Source organism: Labeo rohita, chromosome 19 (assembly GCF_022985175.1).
Source record: "Labeo rohita strain BAU-BD-2019 chromosome 19, IGBB_LRoh.1.0, whole genome shotgun sequence".
Lineage (NCBI taxonomy): Eukaryota > Metazoa > Chordata > Actinopteri > Cypriniformes > Cyprinidae > Labeo > Labeo rohita.
Window position 1 is genome coordinate 31,908,776 of NC_066887.1, and position 21,412 is coordinate 31,930,187.

The window sequence follows — 21,412 nt, forward strand, 5'->3', positions numbered from 1 at the left end:
AGGTGCTCCAATGAAAGTATATGTATATAAAACTATTATTATTTATAGCATGATTTTATTATATATATATATATATATATATATATATATATATGCTTCACCACACACTGATAGTGAGATCTTTCAGATGGCAAGATCTTCAGGCTCTTCATCAGCTGAAAGGATCCATCTGCATTTGGTCTGATTCCACTTGAGTTCAGCTGCTCATGAGGTAACGGCGTCTGATCGCGTCTGATCTCCTTTTGCACGCGTTTAGGGTGGAAGCCTGTGGCCAAACTCACCAGAACCTGCTGCTCTGATGATACAGACACTTTTACAGAACAGTAAACCTCAGGACGAGCTGCAGGACACACAGACATGATTTATTTAAATAATGACCCAACAACAACAAAAAAAATCATTCAAATAACAATCCTACAGATTCTTATGTGAACTATAAGTGTGATAAACTTACCTGCCGTGATGAATTTTCTCTCTCGCTGAAGGTCACTGAAGCTGGTTAAAGTTTCCACACATCTCCTCTCCAGGATGGAAACTGATTCATTCCAGTGCATGGAGAGGCCAAAGGTCAAGTTCTCTCCATCATAGGCGTATTCATCAGTGCTTTGAAGAAATGTTACTGAACCATTAGAGTGGTGTTCACATGCACAGCCGTGTCTCCACTGAAGAACATGAAGATCTACAAAAAAACAAACAAACAAACAAAAAAAAAAACACACACACAAGATATAGTTACACATAGTTTCTCTTTCTGTCTAATTAGGTGATGTGCTTAGGACAGTTAATTCCACGCACTTAACTGTACACAAAACTACATAGAGTTGCTTTACAAGTCAGTTTTTTACATGGTAACTCAACTGAATTTCCTGTCAAAGCAAACTTTTCTAGGTTGCTCAGGATTAAGCAAAGTTAATAACAGTCTCAAACATGCATTGCAGGTTTACTCCTTGACATGACATAGCTTGTCCCCTTTCCTGTGTCATTTCTCAGTGTGTTGAGGTTGATTTGAAGCCATTCTTGATTATTCAACTCACCACTTTCATATCTGAGCAGACTCTTAGACCCCTCACAGAACTGTGTCAAGAAATCTGCTTTATTCACATTGTTACAGAAACTCATCTGTATGTCATTGAGTTCGACTGAGTTATAAAATTCACAAATGTGATATGGCAGGAGATATGGGAGTATACGTGTAGTACAGAGAACATATTTCTGAAATGAGAAAGAAAAACATGTTACAACAAGACAAAAATTCTCTATGCATTAGTGTAACAGATTTATGTCCAAGGTAAACCTAAACCAGAGCAATTCAAATGTAAAAACATGAAACATTACTAAACTTTTCAGCATTTTCTCAACACGGACAATTTTACCCATAGAAATACTTTCTTTACAATCTAGTGTAGACACAAGGTAATACAAGGAATGTACAGTAAGATTATGAGCCAGGTAGAATAAAAAAAATAAATTAAAAAAAACAGTTTTCTTACCACCCTGAGAGGGGAAATAAATGAAATAAGGAAGAGAACTACGATTGAGGCCATACGTTTCAGAAAGAAACTATAAAACCGCAATGTCCACTTTAATGTGTGAGACACAGACTTATAGAAATACAGTGATGAGGCAGATATGCTGCCGTGTAACGGTCTCGATATTGTAATAATTATAGAATGAGTCAATCTTGAGATTAAATCTCAAGATTAAAAGTGGTGCTCTATTCAGTGGCACACCTGAGAGCCCCGCATAGAACGAGACGGGATCCCTCCAACCAGCAGTGATGTCATGTATGAAAATCAAAGGCTGTGTTTGAAATGCCATACTATCATACTACTCTTACTATTTCTGCAGTTGCCAGTATGTATACTGTGCATAGTATGCAAATTTTCTGTATGCATGGAATAACCGGATGACCTACTACATTTGCCAGAATTGTATGGCATACATACAACTCCTACTATATTGCAGTATGCTATGTGTATACTGTGAATAGTATGTGAATTTTCTGTATGCATGGACTGCTCGGATTACCTGCTACATTTGCTGAAATTTGATGTATGCATCTGAAGACACTGCATGGGATACTGTTTCCCAGAATGCAATGTGCTCCATGTGACATTTCATCTTTAAATACGTGCGTGAACTGGAGGCAGGGAATAGTAATTATAAATGTAACACATGTATATGTACATATATACATATACGTGTAAACTACAATCTATCACTGTGTATCTAAAAAGATACTGCTAGTAGGACATAAATTGTACTTTAATCTCTATGGCACTTTTCCAATCAAGAAAAATAACTTCGCCTGTATCTCTTTAGTACTTATACAGTTCTGATTGTTTCAAAGATATTAAACAATAATAATATTGCAGTAATATAATATATAAATAACATATATAAATAAAAAATAATATTTCAATTATGCAAACAAAATTCAGTTCCGCTGTAAAGCAGCTCTAAAAAGAATGTGTTATGTTACACAAAAGCACAAAAACACACTCATAGGACATTTGGCACACAGACACACAGATTGTGTGCATGCAAGTGTGTACATTGGTTTAAGATGACCAAATCAAATGTCTCGACCAAAAAAAAAAAAAAGAAAAGAAAGAAAGAAAGAAAGAAAGAAAGAAAAGGGTAAAACTTTTGACATTTCAGGCCCCACAAAGAAAACAGATCATAAACCATAGATCATTCAATAAATCTGTTTTTTTTTTTTTTTTTTTGTAAATAAAATTGTTTAAAAAATTAGACACATTTTCTAATAATTTGTAATCACAGGGATCTGGGCTATAAATCTGGGCTGAACTATAAAGTTGTTCAACAAACTGGAGAGAGATCACATGATCACAGATTATTGAGGAGACTAACAGATGAGTTATTTTCTAATTAGCAGTGACTATTCTGACAGTTCTATTCCTCTAGGAAACATAAATACTTGATTTTTATGATTCATAACAGGCCACAGAAAGCAGTACAAGAGAGTAAGACAGAGGAACTGAATAAGAACAGAACAAAATTTTACCCAGTGCTGAACTTCAAATCAACAGACGTCTATGTAATGCTGCTCTTATGAACATGAACTAAAAGCACACAAACACACATTTTAGACATAACTACTTAAAATCATTGATTTTATGAGTTTAATTCATCTTTAAAACAAAAATACACAATGCATTTCCAAAAACACCCTTGAGAGGAAGCTGGTTTTCACCAGGCTTTCTGTGCAAGTACAATATAAATTTAAATAATGTAAATAAATGCACTTTGATTCTTTTGTAACAAAACAGATACTGGATTGTGCTTCAGACCCAAATGTCCATAAGGGTGATTCAGTGTCTGACCTAATGATTTTTCGGACGTTGTGAAAAACATCCCTACTATTAATCACTCTTTTATTATTAATTCATGCACGTTTGACTATGATGTTCATGTTTCTAAATAATTTTGCCACTGACAATGGAAGTAAAACTCTAGATCCAATTCTTCACAACAACATGAACATAGATTTTCTAGTTGGAGTCTTCATAGTCTTTCCTTTCTAGAGCTGAAAAAAAAAAACAGACCAGAATTAAATTGCAAAACATTGTTTGTGTTTAATTAAATAAATAAATTTATTTAAAATAAACTGAAACATTACTGAGGTTTGGCAGTGAAATATTCTTGGATCTGCAGCGTCCTGAAACACAGAATGACAGCATTATAATGTCTTTAAAATCAATACAAATACTGCAGATATAAACTGTTTCATGTAACAATGAAGTTATTGTCATTTGAGGAGAAACTATTAATGTTACTTGGCAGTGGTAACTGCAGTGTGTTCTGGGTAACAGTGTTCTGATCAGTGTCTTCTCTCTCCATGGCTGAAACAAATTTTAAACTTTAATTTTTTGACTTTTTAAAAAAAGGATATGTATCTGAACTCACCAAAATTAGGCAGGGAGATGTTTTTAGAGCCCATTGCCCCTAGAAAAGTCATTGCAGCACATGTTTAAGACTCTGAGTAAGTGATGATAAATTCAGATGAATGAATTCAAATGTTCTGACCTCGAGCTGCTGTAGGAGCTGCTGCTGGAGTCTCTTTAGCCTCACAAAGACTTTGAGTTTCATGAAGCTCCTCAGCTGAAACACACAGAGAAGAAACATTAATGAAACAGGTCGGAAAAACATCTGAACAGACGTTTGAAGCAGCGTCCGTTGTGTGTATTAATTCAGGACCTACTCTGAACCTCCTCCGTATTGTCATCTGTGTTTTCCTCATCTGAAGAATCATTTAAAGCAGCAGCCAAACGTGCATGTGTTTCTGGTCCTGATGGAGAGTTCAGAAGAAATGAAGTGGTTGATTAGTGCAGATGGTTATTGAACATGTTAATGCATTTCATCGTGGACACAGAGAGGCTGTACAGTCACAGTAAACCAACTGGCTTTTAATTTCAATTATTATGGCACTTCTTAGTAATTCAGACTCACTTATTTCTTCTGTTTGTGCTGTATGATAGGTGCGAAGCCCAACTGAAATAATAAATATTAACAGAATCAATCTCATCTCAGTCACAGTTCTGTGTCAAGATTTTTAGACAATCTCTAACTAATGTTAGTATTACTGTCAGTGAAATAACCACAGTGTGTTTTGACTTGTTCACTGTCAAACATCAAAACATCAAAATTCAATAAAAACATGAAACCAAACACCCCAAAAAAAAATCTTATGACTAGTCACTCATGGGATTATTGCTAAATGAAAACATTCATTACAATATTTCATTGTTTGATTCCATGGACAATTTAGTTAATTTTGTACAATAAATCATTTGCATTGTGTTGGGAGGCAACGTCATGTCCAGCATAAAACTAGTTGCAATTACACACGCTTACAATTAAAGGGATTGCATGTATTAGTGGATGTACTAAACTCACCTATGTAGCCGTTCGAATATTACAGCTAAAAGAAATAAAATGAAAGAACATGTAAGCAGTGGATGAAAGTACAGAAGAAAATAAATTTTCAGTGTTAGGCAGATGTCAAATAAATTAGAAAATTTTCAGAGCACAATAATTTTATTAAAAGAATGATTTGTACTTTAATTGGTAACTTTTGAAAGAGTCTCTCTGGATAAGAGGATCTGAATAAATGTAAATGTAAATTCTAATGATAATAAATATCAACAGAGACAGTCAAACTTCTCATTTCACATCAGTATGACCTGTGTAAAGATTTAATTTCAGATTGTCTTGAAATTGACTCTCTCTCTCTCTCTCTCTCTCTCTCTCTCTTTTTTTTTAACATTTCTTGCCTGTTCTGGCTATTCTAGCAGACTAAATTTCCTTCTCACTTCCCTCCAATGTTGTTCATGGTTATATTAATAAATGTATTAAAACATTTCAGTGTTTGACTTTAAGGACATTGTTTCTTTTGTATGTAGCACTCAGCACCCTGGGTAAAATTATGGAAAATAAAGAATTATTACATTACATAATCTCAAACACTCATTCATATACCTAATTTAACCAAAAAAGTTATTTTGGAAAAAAAAAAATAATAATTTGTTTGTTTTTTTTTCAAAAACAAAATGTAACCAAAAACAAAAGTTAGTTTGTGTTTTAATGTGTAGAATTTAAACGGTTATGCTTAATATCATCTCCCCTTTAATCAGAAGAAGTTGTGTAAAGATTTAAGAAGTATGAAAATACAGAAAAATTCATCTAATCCATCACAAACTGTTATGATTCCTGTCTGGACTGCCCGTCACCAGAGGTCGCCGTGCATTCTGTTAACATCTCACACTACACAGACTGTTCCATCACACCCCGGACTACATTTCCCATCACCCATCACGCTGATTGTGCGAACACCTGTTGTGCAATCAGAACAGTGTTTTTAACAGCAGCCTGTGGCAAGCCATATGCCGTTAAAAGCGCCGCTTTTTACAAACACTAAAACGCTGTTAAATACGATGTTTTTGTACCTTTTACAAACGTTTTTTCTTACAGCATTTGCTATCAGGATGCCATGTTTGACTGCGCTAATACTGTTTTAAACCCTGTCAAAAACAGCGTTTTGTATGTAAACGTGATTTATCTATAGCGTAATTCTGACCCCTTTGGCGTGCCATACACGACACAAACAAATAAAGAAACACACTGCAAAAAGAGATACGCACTGCAAATAGTCACAGACCACATCGGAAATGTTTAAGGGGAACCGCAACAGCTTAACTGTTTATTTATGTTTATTTTAACATCCTGATCATATGGTTCCTTAGCTTTTATTATATATATTTTATATATTTTACTATTAAAATAAACATAGCCTATTTTATATATATATATATATATAATATATATATATATATATTATTATTATTATTATTATTATTATTATTATTATATAAAATAAATAAACTAAAAAATGGTTACTATAGTGAAACCATGGTAAAATATAAACAATAACCATACTTTAACCATGTATGTACATAAATGTAATCAATATGGGGAAAAAAACATTTACTACACTTCTACTATAAAAAAAAAATCTATGGTTAAATTTCATAAGCATTGTTGGGTTTCCCACCATTGAGGTCTGTTTTTGCATCGCATTTCTTTATTTGTTTGTGTTGCGAGTATTTGCAGCACATGCTGTCAAACATGCTGTCAAACTGATGAAGATGTTTTCTTAATTTGCTGGTGCTTTTTCTATTTGTAAGTGTTTTCTTTAGTTGCAGCACACTTCCAAAACAAAACAATTTGACACATTTTACACAGTGAGGCTGTATAGTAATATTGAATTAAAGGTTTTAAATGCAGAGGATTTTTTAAAAAATAATTTCTTTCATGTTCTGTCAGTTCTAGCAGACTCATCTTCCTCCTCATTGTCCTCCAAAAACTCTAGCTCCATGTCTTTTTTTTTTTTTTTTTTTTTTTTTAAAGTTGTTCATTGTAATATTAATACATTTCAGTGTTTAAATTTAAGGACATTGTTGTTACTTTTGTATGATGAACAGTTTTTCTAAAATAAAAAAAGACAACATGTTAGCACTCTGGGCGTAAGTATGGGAAATAATGAATTATTAAATTACATAATCTTAAATAGTACTATAAATCATAATGTCACTCATTCATGCACCTAATTTAACCAGAAACAAACGTTAATTTGAAAAAATAAAACAATGTAACCAAAAACAAAAGTTAGTTTAGGTTTTAATGGTAAATTATGAAAGAGTTAGACTTACGAGGAACTCCACTTCCATAAAAACCTGTGCAAAGATTTAATGAGCATTAAAAAACAGAAAAAAAATCCATCTAATCCAAATACTTCAATTAAAATGAACATTAAAAAGTTGTTTATTGCAGTGGCGTACCGCACATCTTAGGGCCCCCCGCAAAGAATGAGATGGGGCCCCTCCCACCAGCAGTGATGTCATTCACGAAAATGTATTGTGCACCTGAGTCTGTGTGGTGAATTATCATTGCATTGATGCATTTGACGTTATTATTGAATAGCATATTCTATATTATGTGTGTATTTGATATTGCTTTTCAGTCAGACTGAAATCCCTGCAGGAATAAATATTTAGTCTATGAACGTGGAGGCAAAAGTGCTACTGCTTTGATTTGATTGATATTTTAGATTCCTCAACAATAATAATACACAAATATCTGTTATAGGCCATGGTCTGCATTTTATTTAATAGTAAGCTCAATAAAATCAATGTACGCATGTTTTAGTTCAAACACTGTCCCATACATACGGCTCGCTAACTCTTTAAAAAAATACAAAAACATTGGCTAGTTAAATATATTTCACTTAAATCAGTAACTGATTAACAAAACGAAAGGGGGAAAAAAATGCTGCGTTTCGATCCATTGTGACACGATCCAAAGTTCTGGTCTGTGCAAGTGGGAGTTTTATTTTTTTTATTTTTTATTTTTTGAGATCTCCAAAATCAAAGACAAAACTGGTTACATATGGGTTTTTAGAGGGGTTTTATTATGCAATTCTACATCAGATTGTCCTGAAACTGACTGAGTGACACCCTGTGGTGGTGGACTGTCAATCTGAATTGAAACTGGTCTGTGAAATCACAGAGTTTCTTTTTTAGAGCAATTCAAATTCAAAGACACCACTTGCTATATATGAGATTTTGGAGGGCCTTTATTATGTAATGCTACATCAGACAGATTCTTTTGTTTAAAACTTTAACCAAAATCTAGAAAAGATGATGCTGTAATTGGCTATGACTAAACACAAGATAGGTTAACCAGATCAAGACTCTCTTTGGGTGTGTGTGTGTGTGTTTTCTTTTTGAGTAGACTATAAAACCCTGTACTTCATTATTATTATCATATTCGTTCCCTCATTTCACTAAGTCGTGCACACGACATTACCAAATCGTGATCTGGATTTAGTTGAATCAAATCAACGAACGAGTTAGTTAGTTGTGTATATGATTTAGTAAAAGGAGGGGGCGAATTATATTGTGTGCACGGTTAATTTTTTTTCCTGTCATGTGTGGGGATCCATAAGCCACTTTAAGTGTAAAAATATCCACTTTGATTGGTTGTCTTAGAAGTGGGCCTATAGTGTTTATGACAAGTGAAATGTGAGAAAAATGTATTTCCTTGTTATTTTTTAAAACATTAAGCCCGCTCCACTGCACTACCTTTGCGCTCACGGCTCATGTCTTTTGCAGTGTCTCAGAACACTGCCTTTTAGAATGTCCTGCGACGGGGCCCCCACCCACCACGAGGGCTGTCGGGGTGTCCCGTACGCCACTGGTTTATTGTAATATTAATACATGCATTAATAAAATTCAATGTTTACTTTTACGTTTACTTCAGTATGATAAGCAATTTTTCTAAAAGAAAAAGACAACATGTCAGCACTCTGGGTGTAAGTAAGTAATAATGAATTATTACATTACATTGCATAATCTTAAATAGTAGGCTAATATAAATCATAATGTCACACATTCATGAACCTAATTTATTCAGAAACAAAAGTTAGTTTGAAAAATAAAACAAAACTTAACCAAAAACAAAAGTTAGTTTGGGTTTTAATGGGTGAATTTTGAAAGAGTTACATATACAATAAACATGTATAAGGAATTGTGTAAAGATGAAAAGACAGAAAAATCCATCTAATCCAAACTAATCCTAAAATGAGCATTTACATAGTGAGGCTGTACAGTGATATTAAATCAAATGTTTTAAATGTAGAGTTTTTTCTTTTCTTTTTTTTTTTTTACATGCTTTGTCAGTTCTAACAGACTCACCTTCATCCTCATGGTCCTCAAAATATTCTGATGGTCTCTCTGTTGGTAGACAAAAACCTGATGAGTTTTTCTTGAATCCATCATTATCTTAAAACCTCAAGAATTCAGTGATTGCTCTGAATCTTAGTGAAAAACAATTTTTTTTTTATTGATTTTAAAATCTGTCAACATCACTAATAATTACCAAACAGTATCTGTAAAAATCTCTCCATTTTGATTAAAATCTTATAGAGATTCCGTCTTGGTCTGAATAAATCCAGCAACAATACTAAATAATACAGTTTAATGATTACAGGTCTGTCGCCTGACAACATGTCTGATTTCATGAGAGTATTGCAGAAGCAGGTTTATATTGTGTTGTGATTTTGAGAATAGTCAGATTCAAATTTCTCAGTTGTGATTGTGTTTCCAGAGATTCTGAAACAACAAACATTAACAGTCATTCTCCTCTTCTATCATCCTGCTATGACTTTAAAACACTTGAAGGAATAATACTCACGTTGATATTTACCACATTTTCTCAACAGATAAAAAACAAGAAGAATGATGGCAAGAACAACTAAAGCAACTACAACTCCAATGATCACCGGCAGCAGGACATTCACTTCGTCTGTCACAGAAAAACAAACTGTTTTAATTCAATCATAATGGTACAAAATCAAATGTAACACTAATAATGAAGTAATTTTATGAAACCATAGACTGAGACCAGACATCATCTTTATCATCGTCGTTATTACCCCAGCTGACAGTGAGTGGTTCAGTCAGAGTCTGGTGCTTCACCACACACTGATAGTGAGATCTTTCAGACGACAGGATCTTCAGGCTCTTCATCAGCTGAAAGGATCCGTCTGCATTTGGTCTGATTCCACTTGAGTTCAGCTGCTCATCAGGTAATGACATCTGATTGTGTCTGATCTCCATTTGTACGTGTTTAGGGAAGAAGCCTGTGGCCAAACACACCAGAACCTGCTGCTCTGATGATCCAGTCGCTTTTACAGAACAGTAAACCTTGGGACGAGCTGCAGAATAGACAGAACCAATTTATTCAAATAATAAACTAGCATGAAAAAACTCAGTAAAATAATAAACCTATAGATTCTTATGTGAACTATAAATGAGATTAACTCACCTGTTGTGACAAACTTTCTCTCTCGTTGAAGGTCACTGAAGCTGGTTAAAGTTTCAACACATCTCTTCTCCAGGCTGGAAACTGATTCATTCCAGTGCATAGAGAGGTCACAGGTCAAGTTCTCTCCATCACAGGCGTATTCATCAGTGCCTTGAAGAAATGTTACTGAACCATTAGCGAGACGTTCAACTGCACAGCCGTGTCTCCACTGAAGAACATGAAGATCTAAAGAAACACATACGCACACTAAATGTAAAATATTTTAAATTTAAAGCAAGAATATGCAAGGTTTTTTTTTTTTTATGGAAGCCCGTTTCTGCCACTGAATTAAAAAAAAAAAAGGTTATTGCGACTTATCTCACAATTCTGACTTTTTCTCAGAATTGTGAGATATAAACTCAGAATTGCGAGTTATTAAGTCAGAGTTGTAAGATATAAACTCGCAATTCTGTTAACATATCAGTCTTTTTTTCTCCTCAGAACTGGACTTGTATCTCATAATTCTGAGAAAAATAAGTCAGACTTTTGAGATGTAAACTCAAAATTGTGAGAAAAAAAAAAAAAAGAATTGTGAGATAAAAAGTCGCAGTTACCTTTTTTATTTTTATTCAGTGGCGGAAATGGGCTTCCATATTTTTTTAACCTTGAAATATTAGTCATTCTGATGGTTCACTGACATATAAGGCAAATGATTTTTGTTTTTCTAATTAGGTGATATGTATATATATATATATATGTGTGTGTGTGTGTGTGACACGTCCATAGACAATCAGAAATAATGTGTCATTTGTGACCCTGGACCAGGAAGAAAAAGAAAAAATCAAAAGGGTCTATTTTCTGACACTGAGATTTATTATACATTTATGGTAGAAAATGCACAAAATATCTACATGGAACATGATCTTTACTTAATATCCCCATGTATTTTTGGCTATTGCTACAAATATACCCATTAAGACTTATTTTGTGGTCCAGGGTCACATTTGTGCATTCCTCAGTTTTATCAAATTCCAGGTTGTCCCCTTACCTGTGTCATTTCTCAGTGTGTTGAGGTTGATTTCAAGCCATCGTTGTTTATAATGTAACTCATCACTATCATTTCTGAAGAGATTCTTAGACTCCTCACACAACTGTGTCAAGAAATCTGCTTTATCCACACTGTTACAGAAACTCATCTGTATGTCATTGAGTTCGACTGAGCTGTAAAATTCATAACTGTCTCGAGGGGTCAGAGATTTCAGTACAACGCTATATGTGTAGTACAGAGAACATATTTCTGAAATGAAGGAAGAGAAACATGTTACAACATAGAGAAGAAAAGTTTAAACCTAAACCTGAACAATTCAAAGGTAAAAGTAGCTATCTTTACAGTATAATACAGAAAGTAAGAATATGGAGACAAGCTGAGTCAAAAACAAGTTTGCTTACCACTTTGAGAGGGGAAAATAAACAAAATCAGAAGGAGCACTGTGACTGAGGCCATGCTCTTTTGGTTTTAAAATGAAACTACAAAACCCACAGCATCTGCTTTTACCTTGTGACTAATTCTAATGATGAGGTATGTTAAATGTGTTGCTGTGTAAGGGACCGCCTACCTCTGATATGAACTTTATTGTCATGATTGAAAACTAAGATTTAAACATTATGCTAAACATTCTTTCTACATTAATTTAATTCACAACAGAACAGGGTGAAATCAATTTACATTAAAAAATTTTACTATTGTCTGCCTGTCTGTGAACGCTATAGGCTATGCAGATCAAAAGTACAGACACGTACTAAAACTTACTAAAGTTTCCATTTCATGGGATTTTTTAAGAATTGTGGATTTGGATTCTCAGTCATGCTGCAGGGCCCTCTGCTGGTCATAATTAGAAATCAATATAGAATCAGTGTTCCACTTGTTAAAAACTCTTTATTAACAGATGACAAAGAAACAAACCACACATTAACCACACATTTGTATATGGCTTTTATATGGTCACCACAGACAATGCTCTGTGCAGTGACTGAAATTGGTTCATCCATGATCTGATTAAAGAAGTCCACTTCCAGAACAACAGTTGACAGATAATGCACTCACCCCCTTGTCATCCAAGATGTTCATGTCTTTTTTTCTTCAGCCGTAAAGAAATTGTATTTTTTGAGTTAAACATTTCTGCATTTTTCTTCAAATAATGGACTGATATGGTGCCCCAATTTTGAACTTCCAAAATGCAGTTTAAATGCGGCTTCAAACGATCCCAGCTGAGGAAGAAAGGTCTTATCTAGTGAAACGAATGGTTATTTTCATTAAAAAATACAATTGATATACTTTTTAATCTCAAATGCTCATCTTGCCTTTCTCTCCCTGAACTCTGTGTATTCTGACTCAAGACAGGGTAGGGTATGTCAAAAAACTTCAATCATATTTTCTCCCTCAACTTTAAAAATCATTTTAAAATCATCCTACATTGCTGCAGAAGTACCGACCCAGTCTTTGCAAAGTGAACATGCAAAGAAGATCAAACATCCTTAACAAAAAGGTGTAACAGCAATATAAGACGTTTTGAAGTTGAGGGAGAACATGAGATGGGAGTTTTTCGACATACCCTGTCACAAACCAGAAAAAACAGTTCAGGCAGAGTAAGACAACACGAGCATTTGACATTAAAAACGATATAAATTGTATTATTTGTATAAAAAAAAAAAAATTGTTTCGCTAGCATAGACCCTTCTTCCTCAGCTGGGATCGTTTACAACCGGATTTGGGATCGTTTGAACTCTCATTAAACTGCATTTTGGAAGTTCAAAATCAGGGCACCATAGCAGTCCATTATATGTAGAAAAATGCTGAAATGTTTCCCCTCAATAAAACAATTTCTTTACAGCTGAAGAGAGAAAGACATGAACATCTTAAATGACAAGGGGGTGAGTACATTATCTGTCAATTTTTGTTCTGGAAGTGAAGTTCTCCTTTAAGAGAAAAACTAGAAAATGTAGAACAAAATCCACACTAAAACCAATCTTTAAATACAAATATGTTCTATTTTATTTTATCTTTAGCTTTTTAAGTGCATACAGAACACGTGAAACAAATTGACACTAATTTTTAGACCTAAAATACAAAAAAGTGTACAAAACGGAAAAGTACCAAAAAAGTGCAATATGCCAATAAAGAGAGCTTATATAAATAGAGCTTAGCATAACTATAAAAGTATTCCATATGTCAAAATAATAATAATGCCATAGTTTCCATGACTTATCCTGGCCTGGAAATCACAACTCTAAAATTTAACATTAACATTAAAGTAACAGAGGATTCTGAATACATTTTATTTCCTCAAAGTCTTGTATGCAACTAAAAATGCACTAAATACTTACTGGTAGCAGTACAATGGTGATATTGTATCTTAAACATAAAAAAGGAGAATAAAAAAGCATGACCATGCGATGAAAGCGTTTTATTTCAGCTTTCAGGACAGCGGGTGTGTGTATCTGAAAGCTTGCTAGAGAATGACACTACACTAAAAAGTACGGAAATGTCAAGCACGTATAACATTCAGAAGTTCCTGTACTTTGATGAGAAGTAACATCTAAATCAGCCTGTAAAATCTATAAGAAAATCAACTGATCTAACTGGAGTCACTGGTGTCCCTTTTACAGCTAAAAAAAAAAAAAAAAAGAAGAAGAAAGAAAGTTAATTTACGGTAATTAAAAACTGGAAAAGCGTTTTTTTTTTTTTTTTTTTTTAAACAACAATATTAATTTATATTTAAATGTATATTATTGCCATCATAAATATGTTTATACATTTATTTATATTTTGTAAAAATGAAGTGAAACATTACCAAGGTTTGGCAATGAAATGTTCTTGAATCTGCAACGTTCTGAAACAGAATAACAGCATGATGATGTTTTCAAAATCAACAAAATAATGCAAATTTGTGACCCTGGACCACAAAACCAGTCAGAAGTGTAAATTTCTAAAAATTGAGATTTATGCATCATCTGAAAGCTGAATAAATAAGCTTTCTGTTGATGTATGGAGGACAATATTTGGCCAAGATACAACTATTTGAAAATATGGAATCGGTGCAAAAAAATCTAAATACTGAGAAAATTGCCTTTAAATTTGTCGAAACGAAGTTCAATGCATATTACTAATCAAAACTTAGGTTTTGATATATTTACGATGGGAAATTTACAAAATATCTTCATGGAACATGATCCAATGTATTTTTGGCTATTGCTACAAAATATACCTGTGCTACTTAAGACTGGTTTTGTGGTCCAGGGTCACATATAAACTCATTGTTTCTTAAAACAATTAAATTATTGCATTTTGAAAAGAAACTATTAATCTTATGCATCAGCGCTAACCGCAGGACATTCTGGGTAACAGAGTCTTCTCTCTCCATGGCTAAAAATATATATATATATATATATATATATATAATAAATTTCATACCCCGTGTCTGCCTAATTATTAAAAACAATGGAAAAACCATTTAACTCACCAAAATTGGGCAGAGAGATTTTTTTAGAGCCCATTTGACCTAGAGGAGACAAATCAGAATATTTTTAACAGTCTGAATTCAGATAAATTTCAGATGAATGAATTGACATGTTCTGACCTCGAGCTGCTGTAGGAGCTGCTGCTGGAGTCTCTTTAGCTTCACAAAGACTTTGAGTTTCATGAAGCTCCTCAGCTGAAACACACAAAGAAGAACAATTAATGTTACAGGAATGAAAAATACCTGAAGCAGCATTTGAAGCAGCATCCATTTTTAAGAGTGAATGAAGTGAAGAAACACTGTTAGTGACCTACTCTGAACCTCCTGCATACTGTCATCTGCGCCGTTTTCCTCATCTGAACAGTCATTTAAAGCAGCAGCCAAATCTGCATGTGTTTCTGGTCCGGATGGAGTGTTCAGGAAAAAAAAATACATTGGTTGATTAGTACAGATGGTTACTAAACATGTTAACGCATTTCATCATGGACACAGTGAGGCTGTACAGTGACAGTAAACCTAATGTTAAATGCAGGAGTTTTTAGTTTTTCAATTCACACTCACTTATTTCTAATCCTGGTTCCATCTGTGTTTTCATAATCACATGAAATTATAAATAACACAGATGTTCAGCCTCCTCTTCTCAGCTCATTTATATGTATGCATTTAAGCGGAGCCTTTAATCCAAATCAATATCTGATGTGTATAGATTTAGGGCTGGTTTCACAGACAAGGCTTATACTAAACAAGGATTAGGCCATAGTTTAATTAGGATATTAAAGTAATTTTTATAAATGTGCCTTAGAAAAAACATTACTGATGTGCATCTTGAGACAAAACAAGGACACTGGCATATTTCAAGATCAATCAGTGCAAGTTTCTTAGACTTACATTTTAGTCTGGGACTAGGCTTAAACCTTGCCTGTGAAACCAGGGATTAGTCTTCGACAATCTCTCAGTGACGCAAGCGTTAATGTCTGTGAAATGGCCACAGTGTGTTTTAAATGGTGAATTATTCACTTTCAAGAACAAGAAATGAATCCAAATTTAAGACACATATGGACATATGTGTTTTAATGTTTTAATAAGTAACTCACTCAGTAGTTCCACTTGTGATGGTGTCTTCAGTTTATTCAGCTTTTCTAAAACGATAAACATTAACACAGTCATTCTCCTATTCTACTCATATTTATATGACTTTAAATGACTTAAATGATACTCACTTCGACGTTTAATAAATTTTATCAGTTGGTAAAATGTGAGAACAGTGATGGAAACAGCATAAAAATTGACTAAAATTACAGTGAACAAGGTTTTCACCTCCACCTGTCACAGAACAAAAATCCATTATTCATAAAGTTACATTAGATGCAAATTCAAATGTAACACTAATAATGAATTGATCTTATGAAACTATAAATAAACTTTGAGCAACAACAATTTAACAAACTCTGCCAGTTCTACATGAAAAAGACAAAAGTGAAACTGAGACTAGATAGCAGTACCATTCGGAGGTGACAAAGAAAACGTCGTTTTTGGAAACGAAGACATCCTTCCATTCACCACACACTCATAGTGAGAACTATCAGACGGCAGGATCTCCAGGCTCTTCATCAGCTGAAAGGATCCGTCTGCGTTTGGTCTGATTCCATACGAGTTCAACTGCTCATCAGGTAACGGTGTCCAATCGCGTCTGATCTCCATATGCACATGTTTAGGGTAAAAGCCTGTGGCCAAACACACCAGAACCTGCTGCTCTGATGATCTGGATGCTTTTAGAAAAAAGTAAACATCAGGATGAGCTGCAGGACACACAGACAGAGAGACAAAATGAATCAGTGTTTGATGTAATGATTGACCCTTCCTGTAGCCTTCTGTTGCACAGGCATAAAGTCTGGTCTCTTTTGCCACTCATTTCAGACAGGTCAAGACTGGCATGTAGAGTACTGTTGCACATGTAAGTCTGTGGCACATTAGATGGTTCACAAAAACATTTCAAATAGTTTTCATATCTTTTGTTTTTTACGGTGGCCGAGAGAGCTCAACGCGCTGCAACTTAAGAAAACACATGCAAACAGAAAAAAACGACAACAAATTAAGAAAACATCTTCATCAGTTTGACAACACAGGCGCTGCAAATCCTCGCAACGCAAACACAAATACGGAAACGCGCTGCAAATTCTCACAACACAACCAAACACAGAAACGCGCTGCAAATAGCACAGAGCACAACGGAAATGTTTCAGGGGGACCTCAAAAAGTGACGGACCCAGCTGAGACGTGATTATTATTATTATTGTTATTATTATTTTTTTTATTATTATTCCGTTTCATCATCGAACAAAAAAACAAGGCAACATTTCAAATTGCAAATTCAACTGCAAAAAAATAAATAAATAAATAACAGCAGAAAGAGAAAACACCCAAAATGAACACAAACATACCAAAAGAAAGAAAGAAAGAAAGAAAGAAAGAAAGAAAGAAAGAAAGAAAGAAAGAAAAAGGAAATTCCAGGGCAGTTACATACATTTGAAAAGCTTTAAAATTTGTTTTGTTTTTATGAGCTTATTTTGAGATCTCATAATAGAGAGGGTAATGAGATAATGGTTCTTCTGACTTACTTTTGACTTGTGAATATTAAGAGATTTACAATATAAACCTGTTTATCAGAAAAAGAGGGGTTTTAAAAACAAAGTAAAATATCATGAAAATCTAAATTAAGGGGTTTGCTTAATTTCTTTGTTATGTCTATTTTAAAGCCAGTCCAAAATGAAATAGCATAAGGGCAATAGAAAAATAAATGTTCAATATCTGGACCTGATTATTTTGTTTAACATCCTGATCATACGATTCATTGGTCTTTTGGATATTATTAGACTAATCTGACGAATTACACACTTAACTGTGAAACGTTATTAACTTAATTGCAAATAAATAAATACATGCAAATAAATATAACATTCAAAGTTCACGAAAAAAAATGCAACGCTTTATTAATGGTTAAAATCAGGTCAAAATTCAGGTCCCAGCCGGGTCCGTCACTTTTTGAGGTCCCCCTGAAACATTTCCGTTGTGTTCCGTGCTATTTGCAGCGCGTTTCTGTGTTTGGTTGTGTTGTGAGAATTTGCAGCGCGTTTCCGTATTTGTGTTTGCGTTGCTAAGGATTTTTTAACGTTTTTGATGAATTTTTAATTTGTTGTCGTTTTTTTCTGTTTGCATGTGTTTTCTTAAGTTGCAGCGTGTTGAGCTCTCTCGGCCACTGTAGTTTTTAAATTTCCAAACATTCCATTTGCAAATATTGCAATTCAATGAGATTTTAGTATGAACAAGGAGTCCTACTATACAGTATAATACACACAAAGATCCTGATCTCACTATCAGTCAGTCTGAGATTACAATAAAGTATTAAACAAAGCAATAAATGTGCAATGCATATTTCAAAGAAATATCTACTTCATAGCATTTTTTAAAAATAAATGATTTACTCCAATTACTAAATGTGTTTTTATGAGTATTTTTAATTAAAAGACCAAGAGAATAAACACCAAAGATATTCTTCCACAGCCTGATTTTGCTCCCATTTATCAAGGATGCACATTTTTGACAGAGGGCACTGTAGTCTGTATCTAATTTATATTGGACTAAAAATATGCCATTGTTATTGACAGCAGATCTACCAATAAAAGTTAAATGTGGTAAAGTGTGTAAAATCTTGTGCTGTTCATGTCTGTGTGGAGCAGCTGCCACACTGAAGATCCTTCGGAAGAAACCTGACAGTAGAAACCAATGGCTCAGGGTTTTTGTTTAACAAGATCTCTTATTTCAATCTATTTACAAAGCAGCTATGCAGCTATATAACTTTACAAAGCAGCTATACCACACAAACGAATTGCACCTGATTAGAGAGGCAGCTTGTGAGTAAATGTTATTTTTCACTTCACATATAAAGAATTTATATCTAAAAAGCAGCAAATAACACACATGCATAATGTTAAGGGTCAGTGGGTTGGAAATGCTCATGAAAAATTTAGTTTAAAAAAATGTTACCAGCATTAAAACCTTCCCACAGATTCTGTTGTAAGGATGAAAGTGTTAAACTCACATCCCATGATGAACTCACCCACTCGTTGAAGGTTAATGAAGCTGGTTAACTTTTTCACACATTTATTCTCCAGGCTGGAAACTGATTCTCTGTTCCAGATGATGCCGTGGTCAAGGACTAAAGGCTTCCAGTGCAAAGAGAGGTTAGAGGTCAACGTCTCTCCATCATAGGCATATTCATCTGTGCCTTGAAGGAATATTACGGAACCATTAGAGTGACGTTCAACTGCACAGCCGTGTCTCCACTGAAGAACATGAAGATCTAAGGAAAAACACACATGATTAAGACCACTAAATGTGACTGATATTATTCTAAAACATTACAAATAGTGGAGAGTGGGGCAAGATGTGTCTGCAGGTACCCATGTTAACCCTTTAATCTATTCCATCATATACATTTTCTGTGACTGAGAAATGAACAAGAGAAAAGTTATAAACATGTTTATGCCTTAATAATTATTTTGCATGTCAAAGTATTTTTTTCTACATGGCAGGTAAAATCAGTTTCTCAGATTTGGGTGAATTGTCATAGTCTGTGCCATAACCATTATCCCTTTAAGTTTGTGCTGGAGCTTACTTTAATCCTAAAATATAAATATATGGAAACAATCAAATATTTTAACAGACAAATATATTGTGCATTCTCAGGTACTATTAGCCTATAAACATTATGAAGTCTTTGTTTCACTACATTCAGATGCTCATTAAGTGATTTCAGGCTGTTTAATGAAAATATGAATAATATATGGTACATCTTACCTGTCCCCCGAATATAATTACCTGTGTCGTTCGTCCTGTTTTCATTTCTTGTATGTCTCATCAGTGTGTTGAGGTTGGTTTGAAGCCACTCTCGTTTATAACGCAGCTCATCACTTTCATTCTTAAAGCGTCTCTTAGACTCCTCACACAACTGTGTCAAGAATGTTGACTTATTCACACTGTTACAGAAATTCATCTGTATGTCACTGAATTCGACGGAGTTGTAAAATTCGTAACTGTCTTCAGAGATCAGAGTTTTTGTTATGGCGCTGTACGCGTAGTACAGAGAATATATTTCTGAAATGAGAAGGGAGAAGAAACACGTCCAAATAAAATCAAAACCGCCCAATGCAAAGGCAAAATGTAAACAGTGAAAGAGTTCATGTTAAATATACGAATGGATTAACTAACTTTTTTTTAGCATTCTCTTAACGGTAACAACTCCTTTTGAACAAGAACATATTTACACTTTGAATGTTATAGTCCACTTATACAAGTAGTAGGCTAATGCAAAGTTTCACATCAAAATACAGATACATTTTCTTACCACTCTGAGATGGCAAAAAGGTGGAAATCAGAAGGAGAACTTTGACGGAGTTCATTGCATAATAATTTTAGGTTTCGGTTTAAATGTTCGCATACGTGTGCACAAAGACTGTGGTGAGGATAAGGATAAGCGAGAGCGTAGAATCAAGGTGGGGACTATATAGACATGTCCCTACCAATTTCCAGCGACGACCAAATTGTCCCTAGCAAAACAAAAAATATGTTTGTAATTTTTAACAATTACATTTCTGTAGCCTATTTGTTTTTTTGTAATTTGAAACGCACCTGAAATATGCCATTCCACTGATAGATACCTAAGAAGTCAAAGTAAACACTTTAAAAACTGCGCGCTTTCAAAGACGCACGTTTATAGACGGAGTAAAGCCTTGTTTATACTTTCGCCTGGCACCGAATCGCCAGCCTCCGCTGACTGCGCGCGCACCTCCCCAAACGGACGAGGCCAAAGCCATTGGAATGCATATGGCGTTCGGAAAGTGTCAAAAACAGCACCTTATTTCATGCACTCACTTAACATGTATAACGTTATATGCCTAACAACCCTTAGCTGTTATAAATTCACTGTAAAGCACGGCTTCTTGGGGCTTATTGCTTTATTGACCAACATGACAAAAGCAATTGATAAGAAAAACTAAATAATATTTACTATTATAATACTGTTATTATTACTATTATTGGCATTATTATTATATATCATTATTATTACTAGTATTCTAGTATTATAATGAACTATTTACTGTTAGTAAATTAACTTTACATAAGCAAGGTAAAAAAAGGAGTTCATTGCTAATTTATGAAATGTAGAAATGCGCCCGGCGATCTACCTGAATGTGAGTATGTTCGCACTAATAATTCATGATCCAGCTACTGAAGAAGTGAGTATAAGGGTTTTTATGAATCTGTGCAAATCGCTTTTCCTCATAATGTGCTGGTTAGCAAGGTTCTCACCTAACCCATGGCAGAGAGGGGCGGGGTGAGCAGAGCTCATTATGCAGCTATTTTTAGCTGTGCAAACCGTTAGTTTTGCTGCTTGCATATGGCACATTGGTGTGTCTTACAACATTATTAAGTTGGCTTGAGAAATGAGC